Source organism: Dipodomys spectabilis, unplaced genomic scaffold, assembly GCF_019054845.1.
Source record: "Dipodomys spectabilis isolate Male_0828 unplaced genomic scaffold, ASM1905484v1 ptg000298l, whole genome shotgun sequence".
Taxonomy (NCBI): domain Eukaryota; kingdom Metazoa; phylum Chordata; class Mammalia; order Rodentia; family Heteromyidae; genus Dipodomys; species Dipodomys spectabilis.
The window spans coordinates 1,922,514-1,935,314 of record NW_024870975.1 but is presented as its reverse complement, the minus strand read 5'-3'; the positions used below and the strand labels follow the sequence as shown (position 1 = coordinate 1,935,314).

Sequence of the window (12,801 nt, the reverse complement as noted above, 5' to 3'; positions counted from 1 at the left end):
CATCACTAACATATAACTTAAGAGAGCCCTAAAGATTTATCAGAAACTGTGTACTTAAATTCTTAACTCTTCACTCTGCTTCTTTACACAGTCTTTGCAACTTCTCATTAGCAAAGTTTCTATAAACTCTGAAATGTACATACTTAGTAGTACATGCTACCGGAAATATTATATACTTTATCGAAAAAATTTATGACCTACCAGTCTTAATTTTGCATATATAAGCAAATCCCAAAATGAAACATATTTAAATCATTAAAACTTTTAACAAACCTTAACATTTGCTGCAATGATCATTATGACAGGTGCCTTGTGTAGAATAATTGAATTCCTCCTCCTACACATCTCATGAACAACAAATATCTGGAATTATTTTGTATTTGTCATGTCAATATTGACTTTATTCTTAAATGTGTGCTTATGTAAGAAATACATGGTTGCAAAATTTCACAATTTTTTGAACTTACTTTTTGTTGAATTGTCTAGTTTAAGACAATCAATTACAATTTATATATAAAAAAATGTTCTGTGCTCAATTTGTCTGCACATACACTAAAATTGGAACATACAGAGAAGATTAGCATGGTCCCTGCACAAGGATGACACGCAAATTAATGAATCGTTCCATATTTTTACACCAACAGATGCTGGATGGGATGTGGCCAGAAGGGAAGCCTACCGCACTCTTGGTGGGAGTGTAAACTTGTTCATACATTTTGGAAAGCGGTTTGGAGCTTCCTCAAAAGACTCCACATAGAGCTCCCCTATTAAACAGCAATCCCAATTTTGGGAATTCACCCAAATGATCACAAATAATTCCATACTAAAACTACCACCACAACAACGTTTATTGTAGCATTATTTGCCATAGCTAAGATACGGAACCAACCCCGATGCTCCTCAGTAGAAGAATGGATCAAGAAAACGTTCTGTGTGTGTGTGTGTGTGTGTGTGTGTGTGTGTGTGTGAATGTACACTTACACAACCACTTTGGAAAGCAATCTGGTGAGTCCTCAGAAAGCTAATTATTGACCTTCCTTATGGCTCACTCATACCACTTCTAGGCATCTATTCTGAACAACAGGTACCAATATTCAAGGATACATGCACCTCCATGTTTATTGCAGCACTATTCACAATATACAGGATATGAAAACAACCCATATGTCCCACCAGAGATGAATAGATCCAAAAACTGTGGTAACTATACACAACGGAATATGTTCCAGCCATTAGAAAGACAAAATAATGGCATTAGCAGGGAAATCAATCAAGCTACAGGAAATCATGTTGAGCGAGGTAAGACAAAAGCAAAGAGACAAACAGCACATGGTCTCCATGGTTAGTGGATGTTAAATCCAAAATGTAAGGTGATACAACAAAATTAACAACACTTAAGAAACCAAGGACTTCCACTCATCTGGTCGAATCACTACTAAATATCCTCATTCTGCTGATCATATTTGCACACTGAAGGGAAACCAGGAAGACGACACAGAACTAGAGGGAATCAGGGAAATTCATACAACAGTGGGATCCATCAGCTGCACTGGACATTGACCAAAATGAACTAAGCAACTCAATGTCACTGAAGGGAAGGAAGGAACAAGTGGGAAAGAGGGAACAGCAGACACTACACAAAACAAAAGAAATATACATATTTCAAAACAAAAAACTATACATATGGAGGAAATAACTCTATTGCAAAGCTCATAGAACTCATAAGTATTGTAAACCATGATAGACAATTTGCTCCATCAAAGTTAGAATGTGTTTGTGACTTTAACTAAGCATCACTATCCCACAATATTGTGAAATTTGGGAAATTATGTAATCATTTAATCACAATAAAAACATTTGAAAAAATGATGAAGGTGGAAAACTAAGTTGCTCTAAAAAACAACAAAGGAAAATGTTCTGTGTGTATATGTGTGTACACACACACATATACTATATATATACATATATATGTGTATATATATTAATTCTATGCCTCCATCAGAAAGAATGACATCGCCCAATTTTTAGGAAATGGAAAGACTTGGAAAAAAATTATATTAACTGATGTAAGCCAAGTCCAAAGAAACATAGGTCCCATGCTATCCCTTATTTACAATGACTAGTATATGTCTGGGATAAGCAGAAAAGTTGAAAAGCTATGTGTATATGACTACATAAGTAGATGTTAAGCTAAATGACGCCCAAGATAGAGACACAAGTGCTTTTTTCTTTCTTGCTGTTGTTTCTCACATATTTATAATGTGCAACGTGATTTCTTTTTTTTTTTTTTATGTGTTCCTTCCCAACAATATAACCCCTGTTTTCACTTTACTTGATGTTGGTGCACCTGCATCTTGTATATACACTTCTCTAATTTGGGGAAAGAAAGGGACAAAACGGCATGCTTAAATAGGAATACAGTTTGACCCATTGTATAACAATAGATGCACAAGACAATATTTTGAAGAACGAATTTTACAATTTAGGCTGGGGACATTGGGTGGGGCTTGGAGGTGTGAGGAGTGTACTTGTGGAGGTGGAAGGGAAGGAATGGTGGGGGAAAAACAAAGGAGGAGGTAACTTGATAGGAAATGTACTTATTACTTTGCTCATGTAACTATAACCATTCTGTACAGTATTTTTACAACAAAAAATGTATAAAAATGTTTTGAGATGGAAGAGTTTATTTTGCCTATTTTACCCAAATAATATCGTTAACAAATAAATTAATGCAAAACACTGATATGAAGATATTTTGAAAAAGTGAGTGTGTGTGCATTCCTGCGTGTTGGCATGCTCAGAGTTTGAAATCAGGGCTTCAAGGTCTCGCTATGTCTTTCTCTCTAGATTGGTGAGCTACTATATGAGCTACATCTCCATTCCTGGCCCTTTGTTAGTTCATTAAAATTTTTGAAAAATAATCTCATGAATTTATTTTGCCCTGATTGTCTTCCAAATGTTATCCACAGATCTCAGGCCCCTGAGTAGGTATCCCGAGTAGTTAGGATTACAGGTGTGACAAACCAGCACAAGGCTTTCAGAATAATTTTGAAAGTAGAAGAAAATTTACTTCACAGTGGCCTGTTTTATCATTTCCTAGTTTTAAAGCATTTTGGAGTGATTATATGTGATTTTTTTCATTCTTGAATTCTTAAAATACAGTAAGTGATGATATTTAAAAGATTTAGTACTTTTTAAAAACGATACTGGAACTTTAAATAAAAAATAAAATAAAATATATGAGAGCAGCGATACAGGAGATGCGACTGGGGGAAATACTGTAGTATCGTAGAGTAGAAGAGCTGTGGAAAGGAGTAATTTTACATTAACATAGCAAGTAATAAACTAGCATACAGCTTTTCAGCCTCATGTCATTAAAAATTTAAACAAAATGCATAATCAGCAAACCAATAGAGATAAAATAGAAAACTAAACAATTAAGATGAAGAGATGACTTGGACCAAGAATAACAAATGACACAATTAGGAAACAAATAACAAGCTGCTGGGCTGGGAAGGTGACTCAGTGGTAGAGTGCTTGTCGTGCATGCCTGCGGCCCTGGGTTTGATTCCTCAGAACCACATAAGCCAAAAAAAAAACAAGCCGGAAGTGGTGCTGTGTCTCAAGTTGTACAGCGCTAGCCTTGAGCTGAAATGCTGAGGCAGAGCGCCCAGGCCCAGAGTTCAGGCCCCACGATCGGACCCAAAAAATAAAATAAAAAAAAAAAAACAAGCTAATAAGTTTAAAAATGATCACCCTTAATTCTATTGAGTTGTTTAGATCACAATTTGTTAGAAGTATAATTCAAATCAGAGTTTAATAGTATATCATTTTAATAATAGTTACTTATTGATTTCTTAATATTGAATGTTTAATATATAATTTTAATTTCAGCAGCTATAGAAAAGAAGAAAGTGAAAATAATTTTAATAATATATTTATGAATTGTAAAATTGAGAAGCATTAGAGTTTAAACAAATAACATATCATTATTGCTTCATTTCTGTAATTTAATGCAATAATTCAAAGTGTATTCTACACTTAGCACTCATCTTAACATCAAGTAATAAATTATTGCACATGACTCTTGGTATTAGTTGGAAGGGTTCATCACTGTGGTAAAATTCACACCACATAGTACACGAGGGTATGACCCCTCTCATATAGCTTAAATTGTGGAAATTTGATTTCTACATGCATGTTAAATTCTTGTCTAGGTGACATCTATAAAATTATTTACAATTATATATACGGGGACTGTTTCAGATGATTCTTGAAAGTCATATTCATTAATTAAATTTTTATTATTTCATACCAAATAAATATTTACAGAGAGACTGAATTTTTGTGTAGATGATCGTGTATGTGTGCCAGATTATATGTATTAAGGCTTATTTTGTATTCCTGACATTGTTTCTAGAGTTGGATTTATTTGTCCATTATGGGTTAAGTGTATTATATTGGATCTATGAAAGTAAACTGAATGTTTATTCCATTAATCCTTTGTCTAATCCCAATATAAATTATCCATGTGTTTAAAGTAATGAAAATAACAATAGATAAAAGCAAGATAAATCAGTCTGTAGTAGACAAATATTTACAGCATTGAGAGTTGGTCCTCTTTTACACTACAGAATATTCTTGGGAATATGTGCTCCAGGCTGACCACAATTGAAGATTATTACGGTTTGATCTATCATAAGAGAAGGAAGGAAAGGTAACCTTCCTTCCAAATATCTGATCCCAGGAATGTGCTCTGCTTTGTGGTGCATACTTGGAAATGAACATTTTTCACAGTCAACCTTGAAAAGCCATCTAGATAGATGACTTCTGTAAGTGGTTATAAAGCATTATTGATGGCTTTGCAAGGATGCCGGATTGCCTCATTTTGAGACAATTAACAGGAATTTAGTCAATTGTTCTTTGTATCTTTAGGAGAAAAACCCATTGACTCTAGGCCAGGGGATCACAGGGACCCAGAGAAACTACTACCTTGAATAGTAATCCTAGACATCTAAAACAAAACACACACACACATACACTCCAGTAAGCACAGCCAGGCAGGGTTGCTATCATAGCCTACATGAAGTCAGGCAAAAAACAGAAGCTGAGAATCATTTAGCTGATAACTAATATATTTTTTATAAGGCAGACTCAAATGAGACTCCAGAGAAAGGACAGAAAGACTGACCAGGGAGACTAAAATTGGTCACACAAAGATTGGAATGTAGAATTCCTTGTAGAACAAATAAATCATAGAACGCTTGTGCATGTAAGAACAAGAAAGAAGACCAAATTCCAGAAAGGCACATTTTCTTAGAAGTCAGCTTAATCAATTATCAGTGCAAATCTTTGAACTCAAATATTTGACCACATGTGGGAGAAGGTTGAAAAGAAAGAAAATTTCATCACTCTATTAGGAAGTCCAATATCACATTAGGAAGTAATCAAGCACAGATTTGTAATAAAAAGAGAAAACAATTATTCAAAATGAGGGTTTCATTTCTTTTGATGTAAAAGTTCTTAAATTAGCTGCTAGCAAATACCGTACAATTGATCCAGTCCCCCAGCTGAGTTAATATTGATTGCAGTATTACCACATGAAGGAAAAGAGAAAATTTACAAATGTTTGATGAAATGAGGTGAAGGTGATGTGTTCTAATAGTAATATCTGAGGTTTAGACACAGGTGAAGAGGTGGATTTTCTTTTCTAAAAATCGTGCCAGTGAATCACAGCTGTAATCCTAGCTACTCAGGAAGCTGAGATCTGAGGACTACAGTTCAAAGACAGCCTGGGCAAGAAAGACTATTATTTCCATTTAACCATCAGAAAACCAGAAGTGGCACTGTCGCTCAAGTGGTAGAGCACCCACCTTGAGTTGAAGAGTTCAGGGACAGTGCCCAAGTCCAGACTTCAAGCCCCTCGAACAGCAACAAGAAAAAATATCCTTTTCATGGACTACGTACATCTCTTTCTAACATTCAACAAAGGAGCCATTTTATCACCCACTACATTTGAGTCCTAATCTAGCTACTGCATATATATTGATTTGGTATCTTATATAAAACGGTTCATATTTGCGGAAACAAATACCAGCAGTGGTAATTTTTTTCCAGTCCTTGAACTATGGGCCTGAGCCCTGATCATGTATATACTGGTAGCTTTCATGTGAGCTTGTTTGTTATTTTTTGTATTACTGCCCATAAGGGGAATTACTGGGTCTTAAGGGAGATCTACATTTACTCTTTTCAGAAAACTCCGTACTGCATTCCACAGTGGTTGAACATGTTTAATTTCCCATCAACAGTGCAATAGAGTTCCCAATTGGCTACATCCATGCCAGCGTTTGCTATTGTTAGTTTTCTTAGTAATGGCCATTATAATGGACGAGGTAGAATCTGTCTTGTTTACTTAAAGATTTGTATGCATCTTCTAGCTACAATAAATGAATGAATCCATGAAAACTATATTGCTCTGAGTCTGCATTCCTTTCTCTTTTCTCTTAATATAATTTTCCCAAACCTTTCATTTTCCTTACCACTGGTGAAAAGTCATCTTTCTGATGGGTGAATATAATTCCATTGTGTGTGTGTGTGTGTTTGTGTGTGTGTGAGTGTTTGTGTGTGTAAGATGACTATAGGCCCATGAATTCATTTCTAAGCTTTCTGTTTCATCTGTAATTTTGTAATTCCATATTATAGTTGCATTGCTTTCTCTTCTACATTGAAGAATATTGTTGGGATTTTGATGAGTATTGCCTTGCCAATTGTTTAGGGGAAGTATTGCAGTTTTCAAAATGTTAATTCTTCCAACTAGGAACATTGAAAGACTTTCTATTTCCTTGAATCTCATTCAATTTCCCTTTTTATATTTTTAAAGTTTTCACATATAGGTCCTTCACGATTTTAGTTAATTAATTCCTAGTTTTGTTGTTGTTGTTTTGTTTTGTTTAGATTTGATTTGATTTTGAGGCTAGTATATGAGGTCGTTTTTTGGATTTCAGCGTGGATTTTCCCATTGTTGGTAACAGAAAACCTACTGATTCTTGTAGTTTTTATATCCTGCTACATTGATGAAGGTTAGCATCACATTTATTAACTTGAGGGAGGAATCCATAGAGTCCTTTAAATACAGGGTCATTTCATCTGTAAAAAGGGATAGTTTTACTTCTTCCCTATTTGGATCTGCTTTATGTTTTTCTCTTGTCTATTGCTCTTGCAAGAAAGTCCACTACCATATTGAAGAGTAGTAGAGAGTGAACATCCTTTTCTAATTCTTCATGTTAATGACTTCATGCTTCCACACTTAGCTAAATGCTTATTATCTCTATCATATACATACTCAGTTTAATATTGAGGAATGTTCCATGCATTCCTAGGTTCTCAGACCTTTTAATCATAAAGGGGTATTGGAGCTTGTTAAAAGCTATTTCTACACCCTATTGACGATCATTTGTTTTTTGTCCCTGCTTCTGCTGATGGTTTGTATTATGTTTATTGACAAGAATATTGAATCAAATCGTATCCAAGATGAATCCTATTTGATCATACCATATGATTTTTTTTGTTATTTGGTGAAACTGGTTAGTGAGAATTTTATTAAGAAGTTCTGCATTAATGCTTATCAAAGAGTTTGGTTCATAGTTCTCTTTCTTTGTTGAATCCCTATGTGATTTGGGGAGGAGTCTAATTCTAGTTTCATAGAATGTGTTTGATAATGTGTCTCTCATAGATACTAGATGGATGCATCTTGGTTTTTGATACTACTATCTAATCTATGTCTTCTATTTGGAAATTTAAGTCTATTGATATTGAGCTTTAAGACAGAAATATCTGAAATAAGTCCTGATATGTTATACACCTGTTATTAGGAGCTGTGCCTCATCTACTCTTAACATATTTACCTTGTTCTCTGGTAGGGAGCATTTTATATAAATAGTTCCTCTTCTTCTTGATCTTCTCTACTTAGTATATATTTGATTATATTCTATTCTGATAATTTGGTGGACATAAGTTGTTTCAAGTTTTCTTTGTCATGAAATATGTTTATATATCCTTTAAATGTAAAGGAGAGTTGGCTTGGGACTGTATTCATGGTTGGTAGTTGTTTATCTTTAATGTTTGTCATATATAATGCTAGGCTTTCCTTTTTACCATTTCAGCTAAGAAACCTGTTTCTTATTCTGACTGTATATCCTTTATAAATAATCAATCTTTTCTCTATGGCATCTTTAAGAATCCTTTCCTTGATCTTTAATAATCCTCTAATGGATTATGATATCATGGTGGATTGTTCAGTTCTAAAATTCTGATTGGTTTCTAAAGGCTTCTCTTCTCTGAATGAGCCTTTTTCTTTGGATGTTTGGCATGTTCTCTGCTAGAATTCTGTAATATGCTTCCCATCCATTTAGTTTCTTGCTCTTCTCCTTCCTGATACCTATCTCCCTGAAATTTGATCTTCTAACTGAGTCTTGAAGTTCTGGCAAGATCATTTCTTATTGCTTGGATTTGTTCTAAATGATTATTTCCTCTTTTCTATTAGATCTATTCTGTCTTTGACCCTGAGATGATCTTCTATCTCATCTATTTGCTGTGGAGACTTTCTACTCTGTTTTTGATTTCCCTGTCTTCTAATTGGTCATTTTTAGGGGTTCTGTCTCCTTATTAAAGCTTTGTTTTAGGTCTTGTATGGACTTTCTGTACATTTTTTCTTTGGTTGGGGGAGATGTAAGGGTTGTTTTATTAGCTGTGTCTTCTCTCATATCTTTTAACTAGGCATCCATTTTTTCTTGGACTCCCTTGCCTTCTCAGAATTTATTTATCTTTCTGTTTGAAGTCTCCATGAATTATTTTCCTAATGACTGGTTGGTCTCATCTTGTTCACAAATTTCCTTGTAGATGTTTTCTATCTTTCCATTAATCACATTTTTCAGCAGTATCTGTAATACATTTGATAACTATCTTCTAGGTCCTTGATTGTCTGTTCTAATGCCTGGTTAATTACTGTGTGAATTATACTACTTTGTCATCACTTTTCTTGTATTTTTCTGATTTGTTCTGTCCATTTGGAGGCTTTCTTTTGGGGGAGCTATGATATTAATATGTGACTCTCTATGTTCTTGGTTGATTTCCAGGGTCTTGGTTTGGTTTCCTGTTGTGATTTGTTTTTCTGGAATTGCATTTTTGTCGAGTCCATTAAGTGTAGGAATAGAAATCAGTTGTGGTGAGATGTTGTGATGTTAATATTTGTGGTTCCAGTGACCATTTGGACTGTCCAGTGGTATGGTGAATTGTCTATGTGTATGGATGTGGCTTTCTCTGATGTACACTTCTGTTCCTGCTTTTTTCCATGTTGCCCTTTTATTTCCACATTGCACATGTGCTTTTGAATGTGTTGCCCAGTGTATTCCTGGCTGGCACCTTTTCATAGATTTCTGTTTTCTTGTGAAGACGGTATGAAACCTTCTCATGAATTGTATGTCTATAATTATGTCTATATTTATAGCTACATAGCTATAATTATAGCTGATTTGATGTGACCCTCTAGACCTAGAGTGCCTGCTAGGACTCTAAATCTCTGTTTCATTAGTGATTACTATGATAATTTTCTGTGGTTATTCTGTCATTGTTTTTCTCTTCCTCAGATTTATTTTTTATATTGTGGATTTTTTCACATAATTTAGGATTTTTGATTGTTGTATCAGGTTATTTTGTTTTCCTGCTTATACTACTTTGAAATAGTGATTTCAGGCTTGTAAGAGGAAACAGAAAGAGACAGAAATGTATGTTATTAAATTGAGAGAAAGAGAAGACATTTAAATCTATTTACTACAAGTAAATTAATATTAAGCAAAGCTAATGAAAATAATTACTTATTTACTCTTCAGAGGATGAGTATAGTACTCTTGGATATCTCAGAGGAAAAGAATTTAGACTCATTACAATTAATGACTTACACTGAAATTACTGGCTAAACGTTCTTCTTCAGAAAGGGAAAAGCTCCATTACTTCCATATTAGTATTATGAAATCATAATAGCTGCATGTTGAATTGTTTTCCCTTTGCTATTTTCAATTCCATTCTTCATCCATTATGTATCTATGGCTTTGAATGACCAATTCCTTAAAATACCTATATTGCTTATATTGTGATGTAAATCTCAGTAATATAAATATTAATTTATCTGTGAGTCTCATCTTGAGCTACATTCATATGAAATTTATGCAGTGTCAAGCAAGAAACCTGACTTTTTTTACTCTATCCTATGTTTTAATCAATAAATCCATTCTCTTTAGAAATGCGTTCTCAACTTTTAAATTGCTCCAGTAAACATCATGTGTTTCTAGTCCTTTTAATGAAGTAAATATAAAGTTTGGAACATAAAGACAACTCCCATATTATTCCTTTAAAGTAAACCTTTGGGGATTATTTTATATATAAAAATAAATAGTGCAATGCAATGTTTATACATGAATAATATAATGGTTAAGTCAATTAGACACATGAACTACCATAGCAATTCTCAATTAACATAAAGGCATCAAAATATTGTGTTCATGAATATCACTCATTTTTTTAAAAATGACTAGTCAATACAAAATTTATATTATATTTGAAATTTACAAAATGAAAATTACACTGAGATTTGCTGTCAATATCCTGTTTCTAGGAATACATTTATTCAGGAAACAGGGAAACAAAAAATAAGGGTTTGTCACATAGAATGAAAAATGTAGACGCAGACTGTGTTTCCTTAAGATGTTAAGTATCTGCAAATCGTGTGATTTATTCAAAGATACTATACACATAAGAGAATTTTTGATCAGAAGTGATAGGTAAGGAAAGTAACTGGAAAACTGTATGCTTAAGTTGAGCTTTCAATATAGGATGACAAGTTTTCAATAAATGTTCCTATTAATCTGTATCTCTAACACACATACAGCATTCTACATTTTCCCACATACTCCCGTTCTCTTAGCTCAGTTCCTGATCGATATTCTTCTATTTCATGATTTCAATTCCGTCTAAAATAACAAGGTGGGCGTTTTTTTGTCTCTAGATCCAATACAGTAGTATGAATTCATGGAGTTTGACTTGAATGTCAAGTATGAAGATATTGTATTCAGGGTATTCTTAATTGGCTTGAAACATAGAAAGATACACTGTATACTAAGAACAAGGGACTTGATCTCAGGGAAACATACAGGTCCAGGCAAGATCCTGAAGCAAAGAAAAACAAGGGAGCGCAAACATCAATCAACTATAATTACAAAGGAATGGAACTGATCTCTGATGTGTCTGGGTGGCAGCTCTATGTGTTTGTGTGTGTGTGTGTGTGTGTGTGTGTGTGTGTGTGTGTGTCAGTAGAGAGAGAGAAAGAGAGACAGACAGCGAGAGAATTCAGTGTGGCTTCCATATTTACAGTCCATAGAGCATTACTTGTTAGGGAGGAGGTGCTCATATCAGAGCTGTGATACTACTGTCATCACTTTACTACAAAAAAACACTTGCTTAATCTCTAATTAAATAGGGAAAATAAACTAACATCTTACACGATTGTTTTGACAATTGATTAGTATATTGAAGGCGAAAGGGAGGAATTGGAGATCAATATAATCTTTTTCCTCTCTTCTGAATATTACACTGCAATAGATGTGATTTCAGGAGTCTCCTGCCATGTACTTCCAGTTGAATTACTAATATGCTTAGTAATATGAAACATGTGATAGAGAAATAGATCAACCAGCAAGCACAAAGAATTTGTGATAAGATTGAGCTTTTGAGCAGGGTTGCCACAACTTTTAGGAATGTAATTCATTCATATGAACTTCAAATTTTGAGGCTTTCCCTGTGTGATTAAATGGGAAGAAAGTACTGTAGAAACAAGAATTCTTGTTCAGCCAAGTAGAAAGTGTTCATGTTCCCATCCTCACGTTGCAAATTTCCATTCCATATAGACTCTCTTTTAGAATGCTTTCATTTAATATGCTTCAGCACCTCATGCTTCCGTGTGGGAGACAAGAAAAAAGATAATTTTGTTTGTGTATTAAATTATGTAAATTACCATGTACAGGCATGATTTGTATAGTTACTGAAGTTTGTAATAAAAATAATTAGGGCTCATTTCACAATAAAAATATAATTAAAATCACATAATAAGACTAGAAGTCACAGAATTTTGTGCATGAAAACATACATTAGACTAGTTGCAGAATTTCTATTTTGAAATAAACTTTATATTGAAGTATAATGCACTTTACCTAAGGATTGAAACATTTTATTGAAAAATATATTTCCTAGAGATATTTTTGCTTCATTATTTTAGGGATACCGTTGGAACCATTGTAATGATGAGATGTACAAGACGTTATCTCAAAAGACGAACTTTACAACTTTGGCTGGCAAGCATGTGGAAATGGGTAAGGATGGGAAGGGGAAACAAAGGAAGAGAAAACAATGCTTGATAAGAAATGTACTCATTACTCTGCCCATATAATTTTAACCCCATTGTACGAAATTTTCACAATAAAAAAAGTTAAGAAGAAAATGATCCCAAAGTAATAATTTTTTTTTTATTTTCATATTTCCATGTGATTTACCTGCAATTTAGAAATCTAGATATATAATTTAAGTTAACCAAAAATATTATTGAGTATAAGGGTCTTATACTCTCTACATTCTTCACACTGAGATCATCAAATATGGTGTTTGAAATGATTAGTCTCTGTTTGGCCTATGTTAATATTATTTAAAATGTGAGTGAAATGTTTAAAAAGTAGTATTTATTTTAGTTGCTCTGAA

General features: G+C 33.7%; 1 non-coding gene across 1 annotated transcript; it reads left to right on the top strand.

The window, feature by feature from the left end:
• Positions 1–528: 528 nt before the first annotated feature.
• Positions 529–634, top strand: LOC122127293. Its single transcript, XR_006151120.1, has one exon. It is a non-coding gene; the product is annotated as a U6 spliceosomal RNA (small nuclear RNA).
• Positions 635–12,801: the final 12,167 nt, after the last annotated feature.